Genomic DNA, 25,581 nt, shown 5'->3' on the forward strand with positions numbered 1-25,581 from the left:
CCTTCCCCCTCCTTCCCCCTCCTTCCCCCTCCTTCCCCCTCCTTCCCTTCCTCTGTATTTCTGGCTAGGAACTCCACATTTAAAGTAGACATGATTTGAAACCTTACAGATGGGAACAATATCCCATGTAAGCCTGTTGATCTGTGGGCAATTATTTCCAGATGCACAACCAAGTCCACATTTTTATGCATGTGTTAGATTTGAGCTCTAAGAGGCACTTGCCTTTCTGAATATTTACATTGCCTAATAAAATAACACAAGGCAGACATTTTAGAGACTTAACAGAAACTTCACAATAGTGTGGGAGCAGCAGTTAGAAGCTTGTATTTGTTTTTTTTCAACTCTGTAATTTAGTAGTGTTTAAAGTATTTTATAAAGCTCTCTGGGACCAGTGAAAGGTGGTTTTCAGGCCAGAGCACTTGAGTGCTCATTGTACTCTGGCAGGCCCTGGCGCTTGGCAGGCGGCGCTTGAAATGTTATTTGATCTGGTTGCGAGATAGAATTGACTAAGGTTACACTTTTCCTTCCCCTGGCTGGTGAAGGCATGCCTCAATGTAGTGTTCAGGGACTTATTTAAAGACTTAACCTACATTCATTCACTGTAGGAAGGGTTCCAGAAAGAGGCTATTTAAATTTTTGTCTTGTTTTTTTGTGGTTTTGCATTTATGAATTGAGGCGAGAGCTGACGTAATGTATGTACCACTTCCTTTGTGTGTATGTTTTTTTTTGTTTTTTTTTTATAGCCAGTGTTCCTATAGGATACGTTCCAGTCCGCGTGGTTGTGATTATTTCTGAAATGCTTGAATGTATACATATTCCAGATTCAGGTAACTTCAGCTGTGTGCCAGTTCATTGTTTACATTGTGTATGGGGGAGGTGAAGAGTGTCACCCTGTCAGTAAGGGTCAGGGAATTGCCTGTGTATTATGCAGACGAGCTTTTCGTTTCAATTAGTGCAACTGTGTACAGCTGTTAGGTCAGAAATCATTGGCCGCCCCTTCAGGGTGGTTTTATCTTACACGGGAGGTTTTATGGACTTGTCTGGCTGTGTTCCTTAATCCCTCTCCCATTGCCACTATGCTTGCTTTTAAGCAAATGATAGAACAAGACAGGCTTTTGTTTACTCATGAAATAGTTTACTTGCTGGAGATCTATTTTTGGTTTTGAGGAAATTGGTAAAACATGTAATTTATTAGTAGGTATGACATTTACTATTCTTTTCCAAGGTCAGAGGGTTTTGTTTGCAATTGTGTAGTCTGAGTAGCCAGTGGAACCATCCATTTTAAAATGACATAGGAAGCCAGTATTTGAAACTCCGTCTCTCTCTCTTTCTCTTCCCCCCCCCCCCACTCACTCACACACACACACACTCACACACACACACACACACACACACACACACCCACCCACCCACCCACCCCTACCTGGTTTTTATTTGCTATTCTGGGGTTAGTTTGTAAAACAGTAATAACATGGCTAAACTGTTTCTCCCTGTCTCTTACCTCTTCTTACATTGTAACCAAAGGACTGAGGGAGCCATTGACTAACAGCAGCTTGGCCAAGAACTGGGTAATTAATAGAAGGGTTTAGAAATGTCTGTCCAGGGACATGTGTGACCACCTTTAAATTTTAAAATGAGTTTTTGGCTCCACGTTATTGGTAATTATTTCAGATTGAGTAGCTTTGAGTGTTAGAATGTAGGACTGTGACAAAGCCAGCCTTTTCTGGTCATAAAATAGATTTCGATGTGCATGACACATTTTTTTTCTCAGTAGTCTGGTCTCCTTACTGTCTGCCTCTGTCTTGAGGAAATACTCACCATCACAGCCTTTTAAGACTGTTCCCTGTGTTTCTTAAAAAGGAGCAAAAACCACAAACAAAATGGACTGAAATCTGTTTATACATAGAGCCTTTTCCAGAGCCCCAGTTACTGATAGTGGAACAAGGAGATGTGTGTTGGGAGGACTGCTGGAGCTGGGGAAGGGAGGTTGGCGTAGGCGGAAGTATTTTTTAACCCTTTGGAGAAATGGGTCCTTCTCAAAATTACCTGGAATGAGGAAAGAGAGTGCAGCATTTTCTAAAAAATATGCTAATTTCAGTTAGCCTATCTAGAAAATGTTTTCTTTAATTAAAAGAAATGAAAATGTTTAGATTGACAACAGCAACTGCCGAATCCAGGGGAAAATGGAAGTATCCCAGATCTAAACAGGTTATTTCAAAAGTTCATTCGTAAATTCATTTTTTTTGAGACCATATTTTTTGAATCCAAATTTATTAATGGTGATTAGGGTCATAGAAGTGCCCTCCAAAATCTATTCAAAAATCCTTGATATAGTTGATATATATTTGTAATGGAAATAAAACAATAATGTTGGCATTTAATTAGCAGAAAAAGCGTAGTTGTACTCAATGTTTAATGCTATACATGGAGCTCTGCTGGTCTGATGAATCAGTTTTTTAAGTACAGCTTGGTGGTTAATAGCTGGGCTGCCTGAGTTCAGTTCCGAGCTTTACTGCTTACTCACTGTGAGACTTATATAATATGTTACTTAGCCTCTTTGTGACCAGGAGGAAAATGATCAGTCTATTTCAGAGGGTTGTGCAAAATTCTTAGGAATATGCCTGGCACATAATAACAGCTAATACTTAATATAGTGAGCACTAATTCTGCTCTAGGTACTCTTTTAGTTGCTAAACAAAAAAGAACGAAGCCCCTTAGAGCACTTACATTCCAATGGAGGAAGACAATACAAATTAAAGGGAACATGAGGATTCCGTGCAAAGATAGAACTTTTGGTCATGGTAGTGATTTTTAGAAGCTGAATATGGGAAGTTTAACATCACCCTTTAAAGCACCAGTTTTCTTTCTTGATAAAATGTGTCTCATACAACTAGATGGTGTATTAGCTTGCAGGTGGAATAAAGGCAGAACAGACTTTTTTTGGTAAAGGAAAAAAATGGGACAGCAAAAACTTTAAAGATTGTGATTTGTCAGTTTAAGTGTTCAACAGCAGAAGAGGAATGTTGACTTATGCCCATTCATAAAAGGAAATAATATGCAACCATGAGTTGAGCATCCGACTCTTGATTTTGGCTCAGGTCATGACCCCAGGGTCCTGAGAGTGGAGCCTGCTTGAGAGATCTCTCTCTCTCTCTCTCTCTCTCTCTCTCTCTCTCCCTCCCTCTCTCTCCCCCCCCCTCCCTCCTTCCCCCCCTCCCCCTCTCTCCTTCTCCCCCTCTCTCCTTCTCCCCGTCTCCCCTCCTCTCCCTCTTTCCCTCTCTCTCTCTCTCCCCCTCCCTCCATCCCCCTTTCCCTCTTTCTCCCTCTCTCTCCTTCTTCTTCTCCTGCCCCCTCCCCCACTTGCTCACTCTCTCTAAAATTAAAAAAACATTATCATGATATGAAGAAGCCTTAATGTAAATCCCTGTAGAAAGCCATAGAAGCCAAACTGTTTATGCATCGTGATTCCAAACTCTGTACAGCCAAATGTATTCACAGAGGTTAAGAAAAAAGGTTAGAAACAGATAGACCAAATGATAACAGTGCTAATCTTTAGATGATGGAATTATGAATAATAACTTCATTTCCTTAGTATTGTTCTGTCTTTGCATACATTATTTAATCTTCGCAGGTTTAAATTCCTCTTAGGTGTATACTAGGTAGCTGAAGTTGAGAGATTAAGCAGTTTGACCAAGGCCTCTCAGCTAGTGCGTGGGGAGGCCAGGATTCCAAGCCAAACCCTCACTCTATTCTTAATTTGACCAACTCTCATCCTAGGAGAGGTGACCTTTGTTAAAGGGCCTCCCTGGCCCTCTCCCCCACAGATGTGGCTCACATGGCTTTGAGATGTATCTATGCAAACCAGAGAGCACTCACTGAATCTCACGTAGGAGCTAGTGCTGAGGTCATGCGTGTACGTATAGTTACTAGAAAAGAAAAGCCAACATGCTGGCAAGAGGAAGAAATGGAAGAACAACTTGAGAGAAGGAGGTCTGAAAGGTACAGACGAAAAGCGCTTCTAAGTGGGCGGTGACAGGACACGTGCGTGTTCTAGGTCCTGGACTAGAGAATGAGAACCAAGAGAACTATGCAGGAGTCAGTGGAACCTTTGACAGTTTGGTGACAGCAGAACGCCCAGGAGGTAGAGAGGATGGCCAGTGTTGAAGTGAAACTAGTTTGCCTTTGCTCAGAAAATGTGGAGGAGTTTGGCAGTGAGAGAAGGAGGTGCCAGAAGGTGGCTGGAAGAGGCCGCAGGTTAATCACAGTCATTGGTTGATGTTTTAAAGAGGTTAATGGCAATGGCATTCTGTAGGTAGGATTTTATGATGATTAATGTGACAGTTGTATTCAGGTTTGGGGATAAAATGAGGTAATGGATGTGAATCACTTCAGAAAGTAGAAAACATCTTAATTTCAGAGGATTAGTTAGAAGTACCTAGGAAGAGTTAAAAACTCTTTAAAGTATGGGAAATTCTTTACAAAATTTAAAGTATTTATGCCAGCAAAGATTTGAAATAATCACTTGGTTCCAAAATTGAACAATTAGATCTGTTTCTCTTGTCTTGTTTTCCGTAAACTGAATGAGCTTTTGTAGTTGTGGTTTTAAAAAAAGGGTCAGTTTATATATGACTGAGCTTCAAAGGAACAAAATAGCGTGAATATACTGTGCATCTGAAAGATTGTTTAAGTCAAAAGCCTCCAGATGGTGTGTGCTGCTGTGTTCACAGCTGTATTTACTGCAAGCTCACCAGATTATCTACTAATAATTTAAAAATAGCTGGTTGGAAACAGTGGTATATTCAAGTCTCTGCTGGTTTGGGACCTCAGCAGCAGTAGTGACTTCACTTGTATGCCTTTCGTAAATGCCAGTTGAAATTACTTACTTCCTTTTGCTTTGCCTTCAGGATTTCTTATTTGGGGCAGCTTGTGTGTTGCATAAACAGCCAGAGTGCTCATATACAGAGGCAGATAACCAGAAGTATAAAAGAATTTTTTTTAGTGTTTATTTAGTGTTTGAGAGAGAGAGCGTGAGGGGGGAAGGGCAGAGAGAGAGGGAGACACAGATTCCGAAGCAGGATCCAGGCTCCGAGCTGTCAGCACAGAGCCCAACACCGGGCTTGAACACAGGAACCGTGAGATCATGACCTGAGCCACAGTCGGACGCTTAACCTACCGAGCCACCCACGTGCCCCAACCAGAATTTTTTAATGTGATCTCTTAGGAGCCAGATTGGAGAACGGCTCTTGATTATCTTTAAAAAATGTTTTTGTTGTTTTACTATCCTTCTGTCTTTTTAAATTTTTTTTTTTTCAACGGTTTTTTTTTTTTTTTTTTTTTTTATTTTGGGACAGAGAGAGACAGAGCATGAACGGGGGAGGGGCAGAGAGAGAGAGGGAGACACAGAATCGGAAACAGGCTCCAGGTTCCGAGCCATCAGCCCAGAGCCTGACGCGGGGCTCGAACTCACTGACCACGAGATCGTGACCTGGCTGAAGTCGGACGCTTAACCGACTGCGCCACCCAGGCGCCCCTCCTTCTGTCTTTTTAAATGGTTTTAAAGTGTTAAATATATTGAGTTGATATCTCACACACATATAACGTTACATAGAGAACTTTCTGTATTTTTTGGAATTACCGACAAATACAACAACAACAAAAAAGCCCTTCAATACTCAAATCTACGCCCCAGGATAAAGGCTTTTTTTTTTTTTTTCTTACAGAGATTTAGTAAATGTTCTTTTGGAAGGACATAAATTACTAAATCTTAAATTTTTTGACCATACATACTATTATTTATTTGCTTAGTAATGCATAAATTAAATGTAAAACAGAGGAAAATAGTTTGAATTTATCTAGGAATTTTAAATATGTGACAGGGCTGGTAAGAAAGGCATACACATTTATTTATTAATTGACTAAAACTGCATAGAAAAACATATCTAGTTTGAACCTTTTGAACAATTATTTTTCTAGTTTTGGTTTTAGATATTTCATTCTTTTGTCTTTTTTTTGTGTGTGTAGATATTTAAAAAAATTTTTTTTAATGTTTTTTATTTTTGAGAGAGAGAGACAGAGACAGAGAGCAAGCAGAGGAAAGGCAGAGAGAGAGGGAGACACAGAATCCAAAGCAGGCTCCAGGCTCTGAGCTATCAGCACAGAGCCTGACATGGGACTTGAATTCGTGAACTGTGAGATCGTGACCTGAGCTGAAGTCAGACGCTTAACTGACTGAGCCACCCAGGTGCCCCTGGATATTTTAATAATTAGGAAAGTTAGGTTGAAGAGTTTTTACCTGTGTATATATTCTTTCTTTTGTTTTTTAATTCCCCCCTTATTTATCCCCTCTTCTTTGATCATCTACCCAGGCAATCTCTTCTTTCATAGGCTGTGCTCTTTCTGCAGAACGTAATTCGCACACTGAATAGGTAAGGGAATACTCAGTCGTGGGATGTTCACCTTTTTTGTTTTTTAAAAACATGTTAGATGTCCATGGGAAGAAGTATATAAATTAGTATTCACTCTCAAGTATGTTGGGGACAGAAGCAATTTACGTTTTGATCTTTGAATGGAAAGGAATACTAAAAAGTGCTGAACAAATGTAATGTCCAAAGCAGTTTGGCTTTTTTCGATAGTCATTTTCAGTTTTCTCAACAGGTTGGGGTTGATTGCATAAACATTTGTTACTGGATGAGTAATTTTATTGTATGTGATACATTAAAACATTAAAAGAATTAAAGCCACTATTTAATAAATTCAATTAATAGACTTTATTTTTTAGAATAGTTTTTAGTTTATGGGAGAATTGAGTGGAAAGTACAGCAAGTTCTCATATGCTCCCTCCCATTCAGTTTCCCCTATTATGAACATTTTGCATTAGTGTGGTACATTATTATGGGTGGTGAACCAGTGTTGATAACTTCTTATTAAACTAAGGTCTATAGTTTATATTAGGGTTCAGTCTTCGAGTTGTAAATCCTGTGGATTTTGACAAATGTTTCATAATCTATCTACCATTACAGTATCACACAGAGTAGTTTCCTTGCTCTAAATACACCTTGTGCTCCACCTCATCGTCCCTCCCTCTCTCTCCAGGCCCCTTGCAACCACTGATATATTTGTCTCCATAATTTTGCCCCTTCCAGATGCCATATAGTTGGAATCAGAGAGTATGGAGCCTTTTAGATTGGCTTCTTTTGCTTAGCAGTAAGCATTTAAGAGTCCTCAATGTTGCTTTGTGCCTTGATAGCTTCATTCTTTTTATCACTGACAGTATTCCATTGTCTGAATGTACTACATTTCATCCATTCACCTGTTGAAGTACATCTTTGTTCCAGGTGTTGTCAATTATGAATAAAGGTGTTACAAACATTTTTGTGCAGGTTTTGTGTGGAGATAAGTTTCCAGTGCATTGGATAAATACCGAGGAATGTGATTTCTGATCGTATGGGTAACAGTATGTGTAGGTTTGTAAGAAATTGCCATACTGTCTTCCAAAGGTTCTGTACCGTTTTGCTTCCCAGCAGCAGTGAAGGAGAGTGCCTGTTGCTCCGCATCCTTGCTAGCATTTGGTGTTGTCATTATTTTGGATTTTAGCCCTTTCTGTTTATGAAAAAATTTTAAATCACTACTCATTTCTCGTGTCAGCTGTGTTGCAGTTTTGATTTTCTCTCCCACTTGCCTTGGAGAGGGAGAAATGAGAACCATAAATATTATATATTACATGGGCCCATTTTCCATCCTGTAGGGGAAAGGCAAAACGGTATAAATTTAAGGAACAGTATAACCTGATTACACTTTTTAAAAAATGGGCATAATTCTTGTATAATGATGTTATTAGTCTATTGTTCATGTAAAATGTAGTATTAATTTTTCACTGATTCTATGCAAGTGTTATTTCCCCTTAGTTACCCTGTGTTCTTTATTTTGCAAAAGATTTCATTTTATTTTTTTCATTAAAAAATTTTTTTTAATGTTTATTTTAGAGAGAGAGAGAGGGAGGGAGAGAATGAGCAGGGAGGGGCAGAGAGAGAGGGAGACACAGAATTCTGAAGCAGGCTCCAGGCTCTGAGCTGTCAACAGAGTCCGACGTGGGGCTTGAACCCAAAGACCATGAGATCACAACCTGAGCTAAAGTCGGATGATTAACCTATTGAGCCACCCAGGAGCCCCCAAAAGATTTCATTTTAAAGGGAAAGGGATGCTTTGAATTTTTTGAAATCCATTCATTCTGCCAAAGATCCCTTTTTGCTAATTATGTATAGATCTGAAGATTTATATTAATTTCTTTACTGTAAAACCGTTTATGGAATGGGCAAGGCACTCAGAAATAGGGAAGATTGGAGGGGCACCTGGGTGGCTCAGTCAGTTGGACGTCTGACTTCGGCTCAGGTCATGATCTCACAGTTCATAAGTTCAAGCCCCGTGTCGGGCTCTGTGCTGACAGCTCAGAGCCTGGAGCCTGCTTCAGATTCTGTGTCTCCCTCTCTCTCTGCCCCTCCGCCTCTCACGGTCTTTCTCTGTCTGTCTCAAAAACGGATAAACATTAAAAAAAAAAAAAAAAAAAAAAAAAAGAAATGGGGAAGATTGGATTCTGTCCTTGGAGTTTATATTTAATAATTATTGGAGCAGTGACTATTTGAGGGCGTATTATGGGGCAGATGTTGTGCCCTTCCGAGATGAAGCTGCAATTACTTCCCAGCTGCACTTATTTAGAGCAGTTTTGACTTTGCATGTATCCAGTTACTTACTAGAATTTAACATCAAATTAACTCTGCTCTATATCTACTCAAAGTTTTGGTTGTGAAGATGATTTGGATAGGCTCTCCTGGGGTTGTGCAGTTGATTAATTCCTGTCAGGAGTTCTTAACTCTGTGTTTATCAGCGGCTGGACTGAGTATCAGACAAGCCATGATTTTTCCCTCAGAGCAAAGTTAGTGAATGTTTGGCTACTTATCCACAATACCCAGTCACGGTAGTTTATGGAACTCCCGAATCCCATCCCTGGACCTCTCCATCAAGAACTGTTCTGGTGAGCCCTAAACCTCTGTTTGAATTACTTTTGCATTTCTTCTTTTTGGCAGATTTCCTTCACTTGAATAGTGTGGTGTGAGGCCATTGACGTATATGGAGCCCCGTGAACTTGATGTTTGTGTGCCCTGAATAGTTCATCCAGGAGCTTGTGGGCTCTTGTTCACCATGGCACGCTGTCCTTATGAGGACCAAGAGGAGAAACTTCTCAGCTCTTGGTACCAGAAAGAACGACCCCCCTGAGCAATGTGGTTTGCTTTTAACTTACGGATTTAGCATCCTGTGGCTGATCAAATTTCCTCTAAGCTATTTGCTTATAAAATTTTGGCCACACGTAAGGAAGGTATAAAATGAACCCGAACACCTCATTCATGGTTTCAGTTTTTTTCTTTCTTTTTTTTTTTTTTTAAGTTTATTTATTTTGAGGGGGGAGGGACAGAGAAGGAAGGGATGAGGGGTGGGGGGGGGGGGGAGAGAGAGAGAGAGAGAGAGAGAGAGAGAGAAAGAGAAAGAAAGAGAATCCCAAGCTCCAGACTTGATCTCATGAACTGCTAGACCATGACCTGACTGAGCCACCCAAGCACCCCGGTTTCATCTTTTTCATCTCTTTGCTCCAACCCCCTGCAATTTTCCTTTGTCCCAAGGAAAAGAGAAGCAATGCAGGAGGTGTAGTTACAGTTCGAGCTCTGTAGCCTGTATCACCTGTGAGACTTGCCGTGTGACCTGAGGACACACACCTCTTTCACTCCTGTGTCCTCAGAGTCCTTTTCTATAGATCATGCCTACTTTGTGAGGCTACTGTCAGGGCAAGGGGAAAGCTCTTAGAGCAGTATTTTGTACAGGTGGATGCTGAATAAATCTTAGCTTTGTTATCATCTCCTTCCCTCATCTATTTTAAGTTTTCTATTGTATAAATCTCAGTAAGCTGCATTAAGTAAGACCCTTTTAAAAGTAAGATAGCCTTGAAATTTTCCCTGCTTCCTGTTTGTTTTTTATACAAAGGTTTAATTTCTGTCTAAAGACAGTCATTAAAGAAATTATATAGGAGAGTGCTGTGGACTAAATTGGGTTCCCCAAAGTTACACTGGGCTCTAACCCCCAGTGTTTTGGTATTTGGGGGTAAGGCCTTTGGAAGGTAATTAGGTTCAGATGAAGTCATAAGGGTGGCGCTCCGTGATGAGAGAAAGAGACCAGAGCTCTCGCTGTCCCCTTCTGTCCCCCCCCTCCCTCCAGTCCCCCCACACACATTGTGAGGACACAGCGAGAAGGCAGGGAACCAAATAGGATGGAATCTTGATCTTGGCCTTCCCTGCCCCCAGAACTATGAGAAATAAATTCCTGCTGTTAAAGCCACCCAATTTATGGTACTCTGTTATAGCAGCCTGAGCAGACTAATACGGAGTAAATTTCATACATACAGAGCAAAAGGTGGTCAGTGGCTTATCGCAGCAACGGAGCTTTCCCAAGTGAAGTGGGGATTATGCTTCTGTTTGCAGAAGGCTTTACGCCTACGGGACGGCCTTCCCCAACCTCTGGTTTGGTCCTCATAGCTACCTTATGAAGGAAACAGCAGATGCTGGCTTCTCAGGTTACAAAATGAGAGAGCCAAGCCTAGAGAAGTTAATTGAGCTCCCTGCATTCACAGTATCCATTTTGGACGTGGCTTAGCCTCTTACTAGCTATTTTTTCTTGCGTCTCTATCCCTTGTTCCTCCCATGACCATTCTAATCTTGGCAGTTCAGTCTTCTAATCTTTTGCTTTAGAAGGAACATAACCTTTATTTTTAGTCTTTGTTAGGAACATTATTTTCAAAGTGAAAAGAGATACCTCCCACTTTTTACATTTTAACATGGGAATTGAAACATCTATGGTGAAATTGTTGAATTTATCTTTCTTGTCTCCGGGAGAGTTTTTGCATTCTTTGGCCTGCTGGTTAGATTTGAAGTATAAAATTTCTGTGAAGTATCATAAAGCTAAAAAATGTGATGGTACTTGAAATAGTACTTGTGACATTTTATCCTTTTATTTCGGTCGAGGAATTGATTTGCATTCGGTCTTGCTGATGAATGTCTAGAATGTAGGTGTTCTTTGGAGTTATCCAGTCAGAAGACTGCTTGTGTTCATTTTAGGTAAGGTGATTTAAGTATGTCTTGAACAAAGGAATGAAACCGGAATGTTAGAAGCTATAAACTCTCAGTAGTTAAAAAGGAAAAAAAAAATCCAACTCACAACCCAACCCAAACTCCACCTTTCATTCTAAAAGAATTCTGGATCCCTGCAAAGTTTAATATTTATGAGCTGTCAGGACATACTGTATTTGCTCCATTTCACATTAAATTTTAACAGAGAAACTAAAAAAAAAATCAATTTTTCATATCCTGATGATAAAAATGATTCATTTGAGATGAAAACCCTGGAGTACATTTAAAAAACTTTATTGAGATAAAAATTCCATAACAGGCAATTCACCCTTTGAAAAAGTGTACAAATCACTGGTTTTTAGTATATTCTGAGTTGTGCAACCATCATCACAGTGTAATTAGGAATAGATTTTTATTTAGAAGTTTCTGGTGATTGATTGAATACTGCTAGGTAATGTTTTATGTGTAAATTTGTGCTTCTGTGAGTAAGAATATAACTTAACTCTCTATAGCTTTACTCTTACAATATGTAACTGACTGAAGGCATTCAAAGGCAGCTTTTGTTCACAGTGATCTGACAGCGGAGTTAGCTCTGGCCCTGGCCTGAGGCTATTCAATCCTTTGCTGACTGATGACTCCTTTAAGGTAGATAAAGCAGTTATGAATATGGTGTGAAAATGGGATGTAGTCTCTTTCAGCGTATTATTTGGAGAAACTGCAACTTTTCTAGATTGTTCTACATTTTTTTTTTTTTAACGTTTTTTATTTATTTTTGGGACAGAGAGAGACAGAGCATGAACAGGGGAGGGGCAGAGAGAGAGGGAGACACAGAATCGGAAACAGGCTCCAGGCTCCGAGCCATCAGCCCAGAGCCCGACGCGGGGCTCGAACTCACGGACCGCGAGATCGTGACCTGAGCTGAAGTCGGACGCTTAACCGACTGCGCCACCCAGGCGCCCCTAGATTGTTCTACATTTGGTGCACTCAAAATATGTTAGACATTTGCCATTTTCAGCAGTTTGTGTTAAAGATTTTTTCATTTGTTAATAGAAAGGCAGCCAGCCCTTCTGTCTCAGATTAGGGGAATTTCTTAGTGTTGATTCCCAGATGGTTCATAAAATTCAAGTGGGCCCTTAGGCTGCTGGGTAATCATACTTTATTTTCCCAGTCCATTCACTCACCCAGGTTCCTAGATGACTCTGTAGTACTTTCTTCTTTTCTCCTTCGTCCCGTCTTCATGCTGGGTTGCCCGCTTCAGTGAGAAAAACCAGTGCAGTCAGAAGGAACGTTCGCATACACCCACCACCCCATTGACTACCTTGCAGCATAGACCCCGCTTGCCTGGCTGCATGTGGATGGAACAGCTGTTCTCAAGCTCTCCGAGGGCCCGGCCAGCCCAGCCCTCGGAGATGCCACCCTCTGCCCTTTCGAATCTTTCATGTTTCAGGCTCTATTGGATCATTCCCAACAGCATGCACACGTACTGCTTTTCTCCTAGCTTAAAACAGAAAAACCCAATCCTCTTTTGGCCCCACTTCCCCTAATGGCTTTTGCTGGTTTCTCTGTGCTCCTCTTTGCAGCAAAGAACTCAACAAGAATTGTCTGTACTTAATTTCTCCAGTTCTCTTCTCCTCTCTCAGATCAATCCATCACCCATCATGCCAGAAGACTGCTCTGGTGAAGATAACTGCCGGTTTTTCTCTGCCTGGAATATATTTTCCCAGAATTCTGTGTGGCCTCGCGCTGAAGTCTCGGGGTGGGGGTGGGGGGGCTATATTGACCCCTGGTCTCTGCTCACAGTTCCCCTCACTCTGCTCTGTTTTTTCCCTGGAGTGTCCTGTCACATAATACTAATGTATTTGTTTCCATTGCTTATTGTTCCTCCCACTAGAAAATAAAGCCCTGAAGGGCAGGGATTTTAATCTGTGTGGTCCACTGATGTATCTCCAGCATGTATAACAATAATTGGCACTGTTATAATAGGTGTCTGATAAATAATTTGTTGAATATCTGCACTGTGCTCTAGGACTCAGGGCTTTAAAACCGATTTAAATGAATGTAACCCAAACTTTTATCTCTAGTGCAGACCTGCTCAGCTGCCTACTTCACATCTCCACTAGAGGTAGGCTGGGGCAACCTTAGATCATTTAGTTTCACCTGGCACCTTGAAAGCAGACTTCAGAAGAGTGAGCAGGAAACAGTGGGTGCTTTTGGTGGGGTATCCTGTGGGGGGAACAAGGCTTTGGGGAGCCGTGAGACGTTAGGCACAGGAAAGCTCGTAGGAGAGGAAGTGTAACTACCTTTTTGAACATTGAAAACAGTTCTGAACAGGACTCTACCAGTTAAAAGACGGTGTCCATTATTTAGTTGACGTTAATAACTTTCTAATTGTGGATTCCCTACAACCATTAGTTAGTAGTTTACTGTTTGATACTTGGAAATATGATTTTTAGCTTTCAAAGTAAGGAAGTACGAATATTTGCTATGGAAACTTTGATCTAAAAATATTTTAATTGCTATGTACTTAGCAAATATAAAATATTTTTTAGAAAGCCTTTCCATGTGTAATGGGTAAAATATTGGATTAGGGGATGTGTACTGAAAAGTTCTTCTCAGGATCGATCAAACCAGCCCTCATAAAATCCTAACTTCAAATGTAGGGTTTTAGTGACCCACGGAGTTAGTGGAATCTCCTCCATAAAGGCCGATCAGGTCACATGGCATCATAATACTGAGGTGGCTTTCTTCAAATTGGGTTTAAGTTGGCAGTTACATTTACTAGCTACCAGTAAGTTATTAGATTTCTTGCTCATGAAACTCTTTGAAAGACTCTTACCCTTATAGATTAATGTATGTTAGTAGTTGACAGGACAATGCCGGGACACTGTAGGCAGACTTGTGAGGTAGAAAAATTACTAGTGATTTATTTTCTACACACTCAACGTACACACAGTTTAGTATCCTATTTCTCTAGGTGATGATAGAGATCAAAGGAACTTGCAATCATGTTTTCTCTTTTTCGGAACCAGAGAACCAGCAGAGCAATCCCATTTAACTTAATTTAGTGCTAATGGTATCATAAAGGGAATGAAACTGTGATCACACCGTGCGAAGACAACCCGACTGGTCAGTGAAAAAATTTGTTCGTATTTGGTAGATGGAGCAAAGATGGATGAATTTGCCTGAAGTGGTTACTTTTTAACTAATTGAATTTCCTTTATGCCTCCAGAACATTATGCCTCCAGAACAGTGCGTTAATGTAGGTCTGTTTTTAACAGTTTAGTATGTGGTAGGTCTGTGATGAACTATAAAGAGAGAGATCCAGTCCTTAGTTTACAAATCTGATAATATTATCTTTCTTTTTTGGAACACTAAAATACTCCAAACTTCCTCCTCAGCGTGGTCTCTTGAGCGAGGACTGTGATTCCCATTAAACGGGTGAAAATAGCCAAGAGCTCGGGTTACTCCACTCACTGCCCCTCGATACCTAATTTGATTTCCGTGTTAATGCTATCTCTTCTACATCACAGCCCCCAGACTTAGTGGAGTGGATGATAAAGAAATCAACAGTGGACCACTGGCAGAGAGATTTCTATAGACCAAATGTGATAGAACAGGTAGAGAGAGGGAGGGACCGAAAGCTTATCCTTTGAATGTGGTTGATTTCGGTAGATGCCTTTGATGAAGTTTTGGGGTTATGGGGGGTTCGTTGGATCCGGAGCTCATGGCCGAGAAAGAATTCTTGAGGACGTCTTTGGTGCAAAAAGGTGATTTCATTAAACCATGGGACAGGACCCGCCCGGGGGCAGGAGGAGCTGTACTGTAAGTGTGGGGGGTGACCATTTTGTAGGGGGGGGGGGGGAGAGTTTCCAAAGAGACTTTCACATGCTAAAGACTTACTGGAGGCCTAGCTGTTGTCCAGCTGAGGTTGTTTTTCCCTCTAGCAAAGCATTAACATTAAGATAGTAGCGAGTTCCTGGACTTCAGGCGATAATGGGATCACCTTTTTTTCTGGTAGACTGGTGGAGACATAGCAGTTTAACCATTTGGTGTTTGGTCCTTTCCTGTTTTGGGGTAGCCTGGAGTGTCCGAGGCATATCATAAAAGTCCCGAGGCATATCATAAAAGTCCCGCCTGGGGGTGTGGGGCATGGGGCATGCTGTTAGCCTGCACTTTGCCCTCAGCTTGCCCCACGCCCCCTCCTCACTTTGACCTTAGAGAAGATCCTCAGTAGGTTTATTTTGGTCATATCTAAACATATATTTTTTTCTTTGTGTAAGGGGTGTATTAGAGAATCGTTTTGAGAGGTAAGATAATTTCACTGGACTTTTTCCAGTACTGTGTCTTTAAAAATGAAAACATTTAATCTCATTTCAGTTTCTCAGGAGAACCTCAGTTTGGTCTACTGGGTGTTGAGTTTTAAAATAAAGGGGCCAGGGAGAGTGTTTTGTTCAGGGTATGCTTTAAAAAAAATCAGTTTCAGCATTTAATAGTAAAATACAAGGAAATGGGGCGCTTAGGTGGGTCAGCCGGTTAAGAGTCTGACTTTGGCTCGGATCATGATCTCCCAGTTCGTGAGTTCTAGCCCTGCATCGGGCTCTGTGCTGACAGGTGGAGCCTGGAGCCTGCTTTGGATTCTGTGTCTCCCTCTCTCTCTGCCCCTCCCTTGCTTGCACTCTGTCTCTCTGTCTCCTCAAGATAGATAAACATTAAAAAAAAAATACAAGGACGCAAAAGCTTGGTTTAGTGACAGTGCTAGGATTACTTTTACTTGTTTAAATTAATATTCCCTTGGTAAATAAATCATTTCCAGGTTCTTGATAGATGAATTTAACTGAGAACAGGTTACAGATTACTCCATTAATTTACATGAATTGCGCCAAATATGAGCATGCAGAAAAAGAAACTTTTTACAATAGTGTTTATTTTTGAGAGAGAAAAAGACAGAGAGCATGAGTGGGGAAGGGGCAGAGAGAGAGAGGGAGACACAGAATCTGAAGCAAGCTCCAGGCTCTGAGCTGTCAGCGCAGAGCCCGATGTAGTGTCTGAACTCACAAAATGAAAGATCAGCTGAGTTGAAATGGATGCTTAACCAACTGCACCACCCACATGCCCCCCCCCCCCCAATTTTTTTTTTTTTTAACTGTTAGTAGACCTGGCTTGATCATACAGATTTTACCCTTTTCCTCTTCTTATGCCTTCCCTTCTAAGATTGCATTGATATCTTACATATTAGACATGGCGTGTTCAGGTTCTCTTACAATTAGCTAACTTCAATTGATGGAAAATTTATTATGGTTTTCAGAGCAATAGAAACAATAAGTAAAATTTTACTTAGAAGATAATAAGTAAATTTACAATTCTTTAACTTATCGGTTCAAACTTGAACAGGTTTTAGTTAAAAAGACTTGACTTGAAAACTGCTTAAATTGAAGGCATCTGTAAATTATGGATCGGAACTCAGAAGGTTAGCTCTAAATATCTGCACTAGTAAAGGAGTTTCTAATCCACTTTTGGTATTTACCTTCTGAAGGTGACCAGCTTGTCTTCCAAGTTCATTGCTTTTGCAAGAGCCAAGATGATGGTGATCTTGTCATCATGGGGGCGTAGGACTGGAGGACATGAGATTGAACTTGACTTTGATGGTCTTCTGTAGGAGCCGCAGTGATCATTTAGCCAAGTACTTTTGAACTTGATTATTGCTTAATTGACCATTTCTGTTTGTTTTTTAAAAGTCTAGTAGAAGTTGGTTTCTTTGTTTTGTGTTCGCTGTAAGTTCAACACTCATTGCTAATATACTTGACAAATGATTTCAAAATAAGCTTGTGTGTTTTAGTATTAATTTCATTATGTGAAAGGGAGGAAGGGCTTTTTGTTTATGCCCAGGATATTTTTTTAAATGAGAAATGATTCTGTATTTAATCACACTGGCTTGATGATAACTTGGTTTTCTAGCAGACTTGTTAGTACTTAAAAGAGGATGAAGTTTTAATATGCCTAATGTATTATTTGGTAAATTAATTCATTGGAAATGTATTTGGTTACTGAAGTGTGCTTTAAAATGAAGGCTTTTGGCACTCTTTGAGCCATGAAAAATTTAAGTCCTGTTTTAGCACCACTGACTCTAATGGAAATTTTATTTAGTATCTGTCTTTTATTACTAAGATCCTCGAAAGCCAACTGTGAAAAACTGAACACCTAGTATTTTAAACATGTTAAATAGTATTGTTAACCTAGCTTTGAAAGAGGGCTATGGAAGAAACTCGTTTAAACGAGTTTTGTTTTGTTTTGTTTTGTTTTGTTTTTTTTGAGCTTTGGTTTAATAGCCCCATGGAGCCATAGTTGTGACATTTTTTTTAATATTAAGTCAGAGAGGTAGATACACTTTGTTTTTTTATTTTCTGCCATAAATGAATATTTTTTGTTTTATACATTTATTGGTTTTCTGTCCAAAGCAGCACCAGTAACTCTGGGGGATGGTTTTCCCCTAAACTACAGCAGACAGATTGTCAAGTTATCATTGTATCATCACCACAGGTTTGTGGAAAGGCCCCTTCCCCTTGCTTCTCACTGTCTCTTTTTGAAAAATGTTTATTTATTTAAGTGATCTCTATACCCAACATGGGGCTCAAACTCACGACCCCGAGATTGAGAGTTGCATGCTCTCCCGACTGAGCCAGCCATCCCCCCCTCCTTTTCTCTTTTGGAGAGTTCAGCAATTTAATTTCTCTAGTCCTTAACTATAATCATTAGATCTAAGTAGTGCCCTTTGTTGCCACTCTTAAGCAGAGCATGATGGAAAAGTGAAGAACAAGTCTGGAGGGAGAAATGGGATGAGAAGGAAAAACAAGGGGGCAGAGAGGTACATACGTGAGGTGTTGAGTTGTGGAATGCCTGGAAAGCGGCTGCGGCTGCGGGGCAGTGGGGGGCGGGGTGCCACTTGACTTCACTGGGCCCCCATCAGCTTTCTACTTGTATGTGCAAGCTTTGGTGTTCCCAATTACGCAGGCATTTGATACCTAAAATACTGATAATTTGTAACATTTGGTACATTTGGCTTATGAAGTTATTCAATTGAAGTTTGGTGAATCACTCTAATAGAGCTTTAGAGTCCTGTTCATCTTTTTTTTTTTTTTTTTTTAAGGTGAGGAAAGCAAGGCCCAGAGTTGGTAAAATAATAAAGCCTAATTTATTTTTTTCTTTAAAATTTTTTTTTTTTTAATGTTTATTTACTTTTGAGAGAGAGAGAGAGAGAGACAGAGTACGAGCGGGGTGGGGGTGGGTGGGGGGCGGCAGAGAGAAAGGGAGACACAGAATCCAAAGCAGGCTCCAGGCTCTGAGCTGTCAGCACAGAGCCTGATGTGGGACCCGAACTCTGGACCGGTGAGATGATGACCTGGGCTGAAGTCGGATGCTTAACCGACTGAGCCACCCAGGCGCCCCTTTTTTCATTTTTTAAATGTTTATTTTTGAGAGTGAGTGAGACAGAGTGCAAGCAGGGGAGGGGCAAAGAGAGGGGGAGACACAGAATCCAAAGCAGGCTCCAGGCTCTAAGCTGTCAGCACAGAGCCTGACGTGCGGCTTGAACCCATGAACCGTGGGATCATGACCTGAGCCGAAGTCGGACGCTTAACCGACTGACACACCCAGGCACCCCAATAGAGGCTAATTTCTGATTGATGTCTTTGGGCTTCACTAGTGCTCATTCTGCCAAACTATATAGCATTGTGTAGTTTTATCTCCTACTTTTGAATTTGATCTGAGACTCCTGATTCTTTGGATTGAATTAAGCCCTGTGAAAGAATCCGTGTCATTTCTAATAAAGGCTTGGTTTAAAAAACCTGATTGAGGCTGGAGTACCTGTGAAAAGTACATCCTTACTTGCTTCTATAATTTTTATTTTAGCTTCTGTTACTACAGCCAGCATTTTCTTAAATAATCGTTACATGCTTTACATTCCTGGATATACAGACATTAGGAAGTCCTGTGCTGTTATCTTTGTTTTGTAGGTAATATTAATTTTTATTGTCTGCACATGGGAATGCTTATTGTCAATACATAATAAACACTTTGACCCCAAAAGAAACCAAGATATATGCTTATAAAACAAGACATGGTCACAGTCATTTTGAGAAAGTTTATGGTGGGTCATACTTAGTAGGACAGATTCCCAAGGTCAGAACAGCAACAAAAATGCAAATAGGAAAATTTGACTTGAACAACAACAAGAGACTCCCAAGAGAATGACAGAATTTTCACAGTGCCTCAGAAGAAACCAGTTGTGTAGTTTAAGAAATGTGGAGAATTTATTGTATCACATTCCATAAATGTTATAAAGGAAGGGAGATGTAATTTACTTGCAATTATTAGTCATGAAGTTGTGAAGAATATAGAGCCCCACTTTGTTACAGACAGCCTGTAGTATAAGGGAAGGAACAAGTCCCCATTTCACACATGAATAAACAGACTTAATCTCATGATATGACCGAGCTACAGCACAAAGGACAGCCTGGGGGTGAGGAAGGCAGAAATCTTTGTCACTTAGCCAAAATAGGCTAGGATTCAGAGTCCATGAAACTTGGGATCAAAATAAGCCTCAAGTCTCATTTGCATGATTATGTTGAATAAGAGGAGAGTGTGCAAAACTTACTTTTGGTGTGCAGCTCATTGTACTTAGGGGTCTGCTTCTCAAACCTAGAGCCATGTTGAGTTACTATATTTATTCAAATCTCTCAATATGAATATTAGGATACAAAATGATCCATTTCAGTTTCTCCTCCCACTTCTGACTTGATTCTTTAATGCGTCTCTTAAAATTCCAACTACAGGCTGTATTTCTTTAAAAAAAAATTTTTTTTTAACGTTTATTTATTTTTGAGACAGAGAGAGACAGAGCATGAACGGGGGAGGGTCAGAGAGAGGGACACACAGAATCTGAAACGGGCTCCAGGCTCTGAGCTGTCAGCACAGAGCCCGACGCGGGGCTCGAACTCACGGACCGCGAGATCATGACCTGAGCCGAAGTCGGCCGCTTAACCGACTGAGCCACCCAGGCGCCCCTATTTCTTTATTTTTGCTGTTTTGTTGTCATCATAGTCTTCTTTTTTTTTTTTTAAGATTTTTTTTAAGTGATCCCACAACCCCAAGATCGAGAGTTAACACACTCTACCCACTGAGTCACCCAGATGCCTCTGTCTTCTTGATTTAATGGAAGGCCTGTGATACAGAACTTGAAGTTATACTCACTCTCAAATTTTGTTTAATAGTACATTTTAAACTGCAGCCAAATTTAGGCATTAATGATTTTAGGTTTCCTCTTGTATTTTATATTTACGGGGGAAGTAGAATAATATATAGAGAATGATTAAGCTAAGCAAATATTTGTACTTTGCCACGGTGTTAGATGTTTTAAAGTCAAATATTTGCTATAGAAATTAAAACTGAGCTAGACTAAAGAACCAGCCATCTTACCTTTTAAGGTGGTAAGATGTGGCTTCCAAAACCTCATTTTCAAAGCACCTGACCAAAATACTTAAGAAAAAGACTCTGTGGTTGCTATGAAGAATTTGGTGTATGAACTGTGATCTATGAGATCCTTACAGCTTATTCCACTTATATACAGTTCATATCTGGTTTGGTTTGGAAGTTCTTGGACCATCTTAGAAGTGGCGTTTATTGTTGGTTTCATGTCTCTTCTTGCGACATCTTTCCCCACCCCTCCACTTACTCTTCTTTCGGATCGTTTCTGTTAGCTTTTTTGTAAGTAAGGAAAGACCTTTTTTTTTTTTTTTTTTTTTTAAAGTAGGCTTCATGCCCAACGTAGGGCTCAAACTCAACTACCCTGAGATCAAGAGCTCCAGGCCCTGAGGCTCTACTGACCGAGCCAGCCAGGTGCCCCGAGACACATGGTCTTACAAGTCCAGGAAGTTTGTTAATAAGTACCTCTCTTCCCCATTCTTAACATTTTTATCTGTTGGTGCTTATGGTTGTTTTATGATGACTTTTCAAATTTCCATTCTCTCTCTCTTTTTTTTTCTTTACATGCTTTCCTCCTTTCTTTCTCTTGCCCTCCACTTAGCTGGTTGAAATTTCGATGTGTACTTTGTAGAGGACATATGGTAATGCTTTCTTGACGTGTATTCCTGCAGAGTTGACCCATATTCGTGGAAAGCATTTTTTTTCTTATTCTTTTATTTACCTGTATCCTTTTTTTCTGGGTTATAGTACTTGAAGGTCCTAATCTGAGCTGGATGTGAACAATGAAACGGCATTCTCTCACACTTAAATTAGTAAAGTTTTTCACACCCCAGTGGGGAACTAAGGTGGTATAATCTTCCCCCCTCTTTTTTTAGAAAATCCTGGTTGAGTGTTTTCTTTTCTCCCAAGGACCTGTTTAAGCATAGGTGTCTTATAGGTGACACCATATTTCACAGTGTCTCTTTCCTTTTTACCTCGTGGCCTGTGGTTCTGATTCTCATGCCTCGAGCTAAGATTTTTTTTCAGACTCTTCCCTCATCTTCCTTATTTCTCCCCTTCCCACCCTCCCCCCATCCATATGACCTTATGTCCTGGTTTTTGAATTGCTCCTTCCTGTTGTCAGAGCCTACTGGGAACATTTTCTATGGGATACAGTACTTTGTATTCAAGCTCGAATTCCCTGGGGAGAATTTGCTCTGTAGACCACCACCCTACTTCTGCTCGCTTTCTCAGATTCAGAAGCTCTTTCAGTGCAAAGAAATAGTTGCTCACATTTTGGCCTCCTCTCAAGGCAGATGGCTGACCTTTCCCCTCAGAGGTCATTGGTACTTGGCACTTGCAGGGTGAAAGAAGGTGTTCCTGAGAAATGCAACTCTTACAGATACTTAAGGGCCCCCCCCCCCCCCCCCGCTTTTCTTTCTCCTTCATACTTGTAATGAAATAGAAAGCTGGAATGATGATTACGGACCAAGTTCATCTAGCCTTCCCCGCTTCCCCCAGAGTCTCCGTGAAAAGGGTGTTGGTGACTGCCATTCATCCAGAACATTAAATCCTTTGCCACGTACCCAGGTTATAACATTCCCCTCCCCCCACGTCACTTCAGAAACCCATCTCCCCTAGGTTATTGTGTTAAGGTGAGTACCATTGTATTGAATTATGGAAGGATGTTAATGGTTCAAGTTTTAGGGAGGAATTTTACGAAAACATCCCTGCTCAAAGTCATGGCTTCTTCCTCTTCTGCCCCTCTTCCTGTGTGTAAGCAGCCTGTGAGAATCAACACAAGTGGTAGATGAAACTAGTGAAGTGCTCGGGGAATGCCTTGAGATATTTCAACATTATGTACAAATAAGTGGTTGAAAACATATGCTCCTAGAAGCCCTAGTTTCTACGCATAGCCCTCGTGCCTGTGCTCCTAGTTTTGTAGGAAAACAGAACTTTGCCTGTCATGTTTTGTCACGAATACAGAGGTAACTTACCACCTCTGCAGAAATTGGGGTTTTGTGTTTATTATGAAGAAACGTGTGTAGCCTCCCACATACCCACACAGCAATTGCATAGGATTGGAAAAATCCCCCAAGAGCAGGTAGACTTATGATTTATCCAGACTGTCATTACATATAGTCTATTTGGCAGAGAGGCTCTAGGCCCTGATTTTAGAGTGATGGTATAATATGTTGAGTGAGTCAGAGGAGATCAGTGTGGAAGGCGGAATTTACAAAGCAATGCTGTCACTGTAAGATAATGGAACCTGTGATTCTAAAACTTGGCAGATGTGACTATGGTTGGATGAAAGGTATAGTGGAGAAAAATGCTTTCTTGCTCTTTTTTCCTCAGGTCAAGTTGTGTAAATTGCTGCAGGAGTAGAGGAAAGAAGCCTTAGATTGGTACGGGACTTTCGTACCCTCTCTTTTCTAAGAATCTGTTGTCTTTGTGAAAGTCACGGATAAAGCCAATGGGTTCGCGTTTATGCATATTCTTCTACTTGGAGCTATTAGAGTTGATTAAAAGGGAGTAGGTTATTGATGAAATGGGATTCTTAGTATTTTTATTTAGATACACTTAATCTAATCAGTGCTAATAGCACTTACTATGGTGTCGGAAATGTTCTATATCTGCTCTGTCCAATATGGTAGCTCCTAGCCACTTACTGGCAAGTACTCGAAGTGTGGCTAGTGTAGACTGAAGAACTGAATTTTTAATTGTATTTAATTTCAGTTATTTTACACAGGCATACGTGGCTACTGGCTACCATATTGGACAGCACAGCCCTGTGTTCATCTCATAAGTGATTCAGATGGCTCTGTAATAAATAACATCTGAGGGCATTTTCGTGTGGACAGGCATGTTACAATTTTGTGGACATGTGGTTTTATTTTCTTTTAGAGAAAGTTGGAATGAAAAAGGGAATATAAAGACACCGTTAGTATGTGACATGAAAGTTGCAATTTAAATTTTAAACAAAAAACCCAGGGGTGGCCTGTTTTCGTGTATTTAAGAGAAACATTAATGAGAACCTTATTATTCTGCCTTAATGATCTGTGTTCTTTGATTGTAAGAGGAAAGCATGTTAGTGGATAATGAAAAATGAAGCCTAATTAATAAATGGATTTTGTTCATTCATCAAATATTTGATTGCTTTCAAAGTTAACCATGGTATAATTTCTGCTCCTAGGAATCTAAGCAGAAACAGGAGACCATGCTTATACAGCCAGAGTAGGTTGGTGTGAAGAAAAGAGGTTCTCAGAGGGCTGTGAGAGCCCTTTCGAGGGGCTTGGGGAGTCAGAACAAGCTTCTCTGACAACTGACAGTTCTTCCTATCTCGCAGTACAAACAAATACTCCTAGGATCAGCTAGAAGTATTCTAACATAGTGTCTTCTGCAAAATGTGTATCATGCGGTGGGATTCTAGGGATGTGCAGAGCACGGTCTTTTTGTTAGTATCTTCAGTGTAAGTGCCACAGATTGAGCATCTTGTATCTGCTAGGCGTTGTGCAGATTAGTACTTTTACATGGGTCATTTTACTTATACCTCACAATGACTCCATGGCGTCTGTTGTATTATTATCTTCTTTTTTAATAGATGAAGAAACCAAAGTTTAGACAGAGCAGTTGACTTGCCCACGGTTTAAAGCTAGCAAGGACCAGAGTGTGTTTCTGCTTGTAGAGGTTTACAGAGAAGAATGAGAGGAGACGATATATGAAACACATGAATTACTAAATAACAAGATATTTTACATTAGTAATATATGTTAAAATGCAAAGCTGTAAGATATAGACTATTATTGCAAAAGGAATTCATTAAAGAGGGGCAAGAATAGTATGGCATGGTTTTGGAGGCATTAAGGATTACTTCTCAGATGGCTTGGATTGGACTTGTATGATACATAGTTATTCAACAAATGTTTATTTGCTTTTTTTTAAGTTTATTTATTGGGGGGGGGGGGAGGATGAGGGAGGGACCGAGGGAGAGAGAGAGAAGGAGAGAAGAGAGATCCCAAGCAGGCTCTGTACTATCAGCACAGAGCCTGATGCGGGGCTCGAACTCATGGACCATGAATGAGATCATGACCCGAGCTGAGATCTAGAGTCAGACACTAAGACCAGAGATACTCCCACTGCTTTGGCACCCTATGGTGTTTTTAGGTGTTAAGAGTCTCTTTTTTCCCTAGAGATGCTGATATTCCCCTGCTGTTTATTAACATTTTAATTTAATATCCCACTTGAGGGAGTGGATTCCTCTTCCTTGCTCACTGGCGGATTCTTTTCCTTAACCCCCTTTGTTCTGTCCCTCTGTTCTTCTGTCCTTTCTTGGTAGAAAGTACCTGACTTGGCTTTATTTAGTCCTTCAGCTTGCCTTCTAAAACTTTTGTGAAGTGAATCCTTCTTTATATGGTTCTGTAGTTCAAGTTGACGTTGGTCTCTAACATGAGGAGAAAATGACCGGTTGAACAGTTTGGAGAATTTTTCTAAAATCTGATCAGTGATTAAGGGACCGGTTGATGTGGCAGGTATTCGGGGCATCAGTTCCCAACAAGACTTTCTAAGGATTAGTTAAGTGCAGTTAAGTTGAAGAATTTCTATTACTCTTGTCTACAACTCACATCACATACTATGGAAGGAAGAACAAGAGTTGGCATTGATCTCTCTTTTTTTTAATGTTTGTTTATTTTGGGAGAGAGAGCGAGTGAGCACAAGTGCATGTGTGAGTAGGGGAGGGGCAGAGAGAGAGAGAGAGAGAGAGAGAGAGACAGAATCCCAAGCAGGCTCTATGCCATCAGCATGGAACCCAAAGAGGGCCTAGATCTTACGAACTGTGAGATTGTGACCTGAGCCAAAAATCGAGTCGGATGCTTAACTGACTGAGCCACCCAGGTGTGCATCCCCCGTTTTGGGGGGCATTGATCGTTTTTTTTTTTTTTTTTTTTTTTTTTTTTTT

At 40.5% G+C, this 25,581-nt stretch overlaps 1 protein-coding gene across 6 annotated transcripts in view; it reads left to right on the forward strand.

Moving 5' to 3' along the window:
- The window catches only part of RERE (arginine-glutamic acid dipeptide repeats), a 426,890-nt gene that overhangs the window by 119,558 nt on the left and 281,751 nt on the right, over positions 1-25,581 (forward strand). The window lies entirely within an intron of this gene.

The sequence above is a fragment of the Panthera uncia genome (genome assembly GCF_023721935.1).
Source record: "Panthera uncia isolate 11264 chromosome C1 unlocalized genomic scaffold, Puncia_PCG_1.0 HiC_scaffold_4, whole genome shotgun sequence".
Lineage (NCBI taxonomy): Eukaryota > Metazoa > Chordata > Mammalia > Carnivora > Felidae > Panthera > Panthera uncia.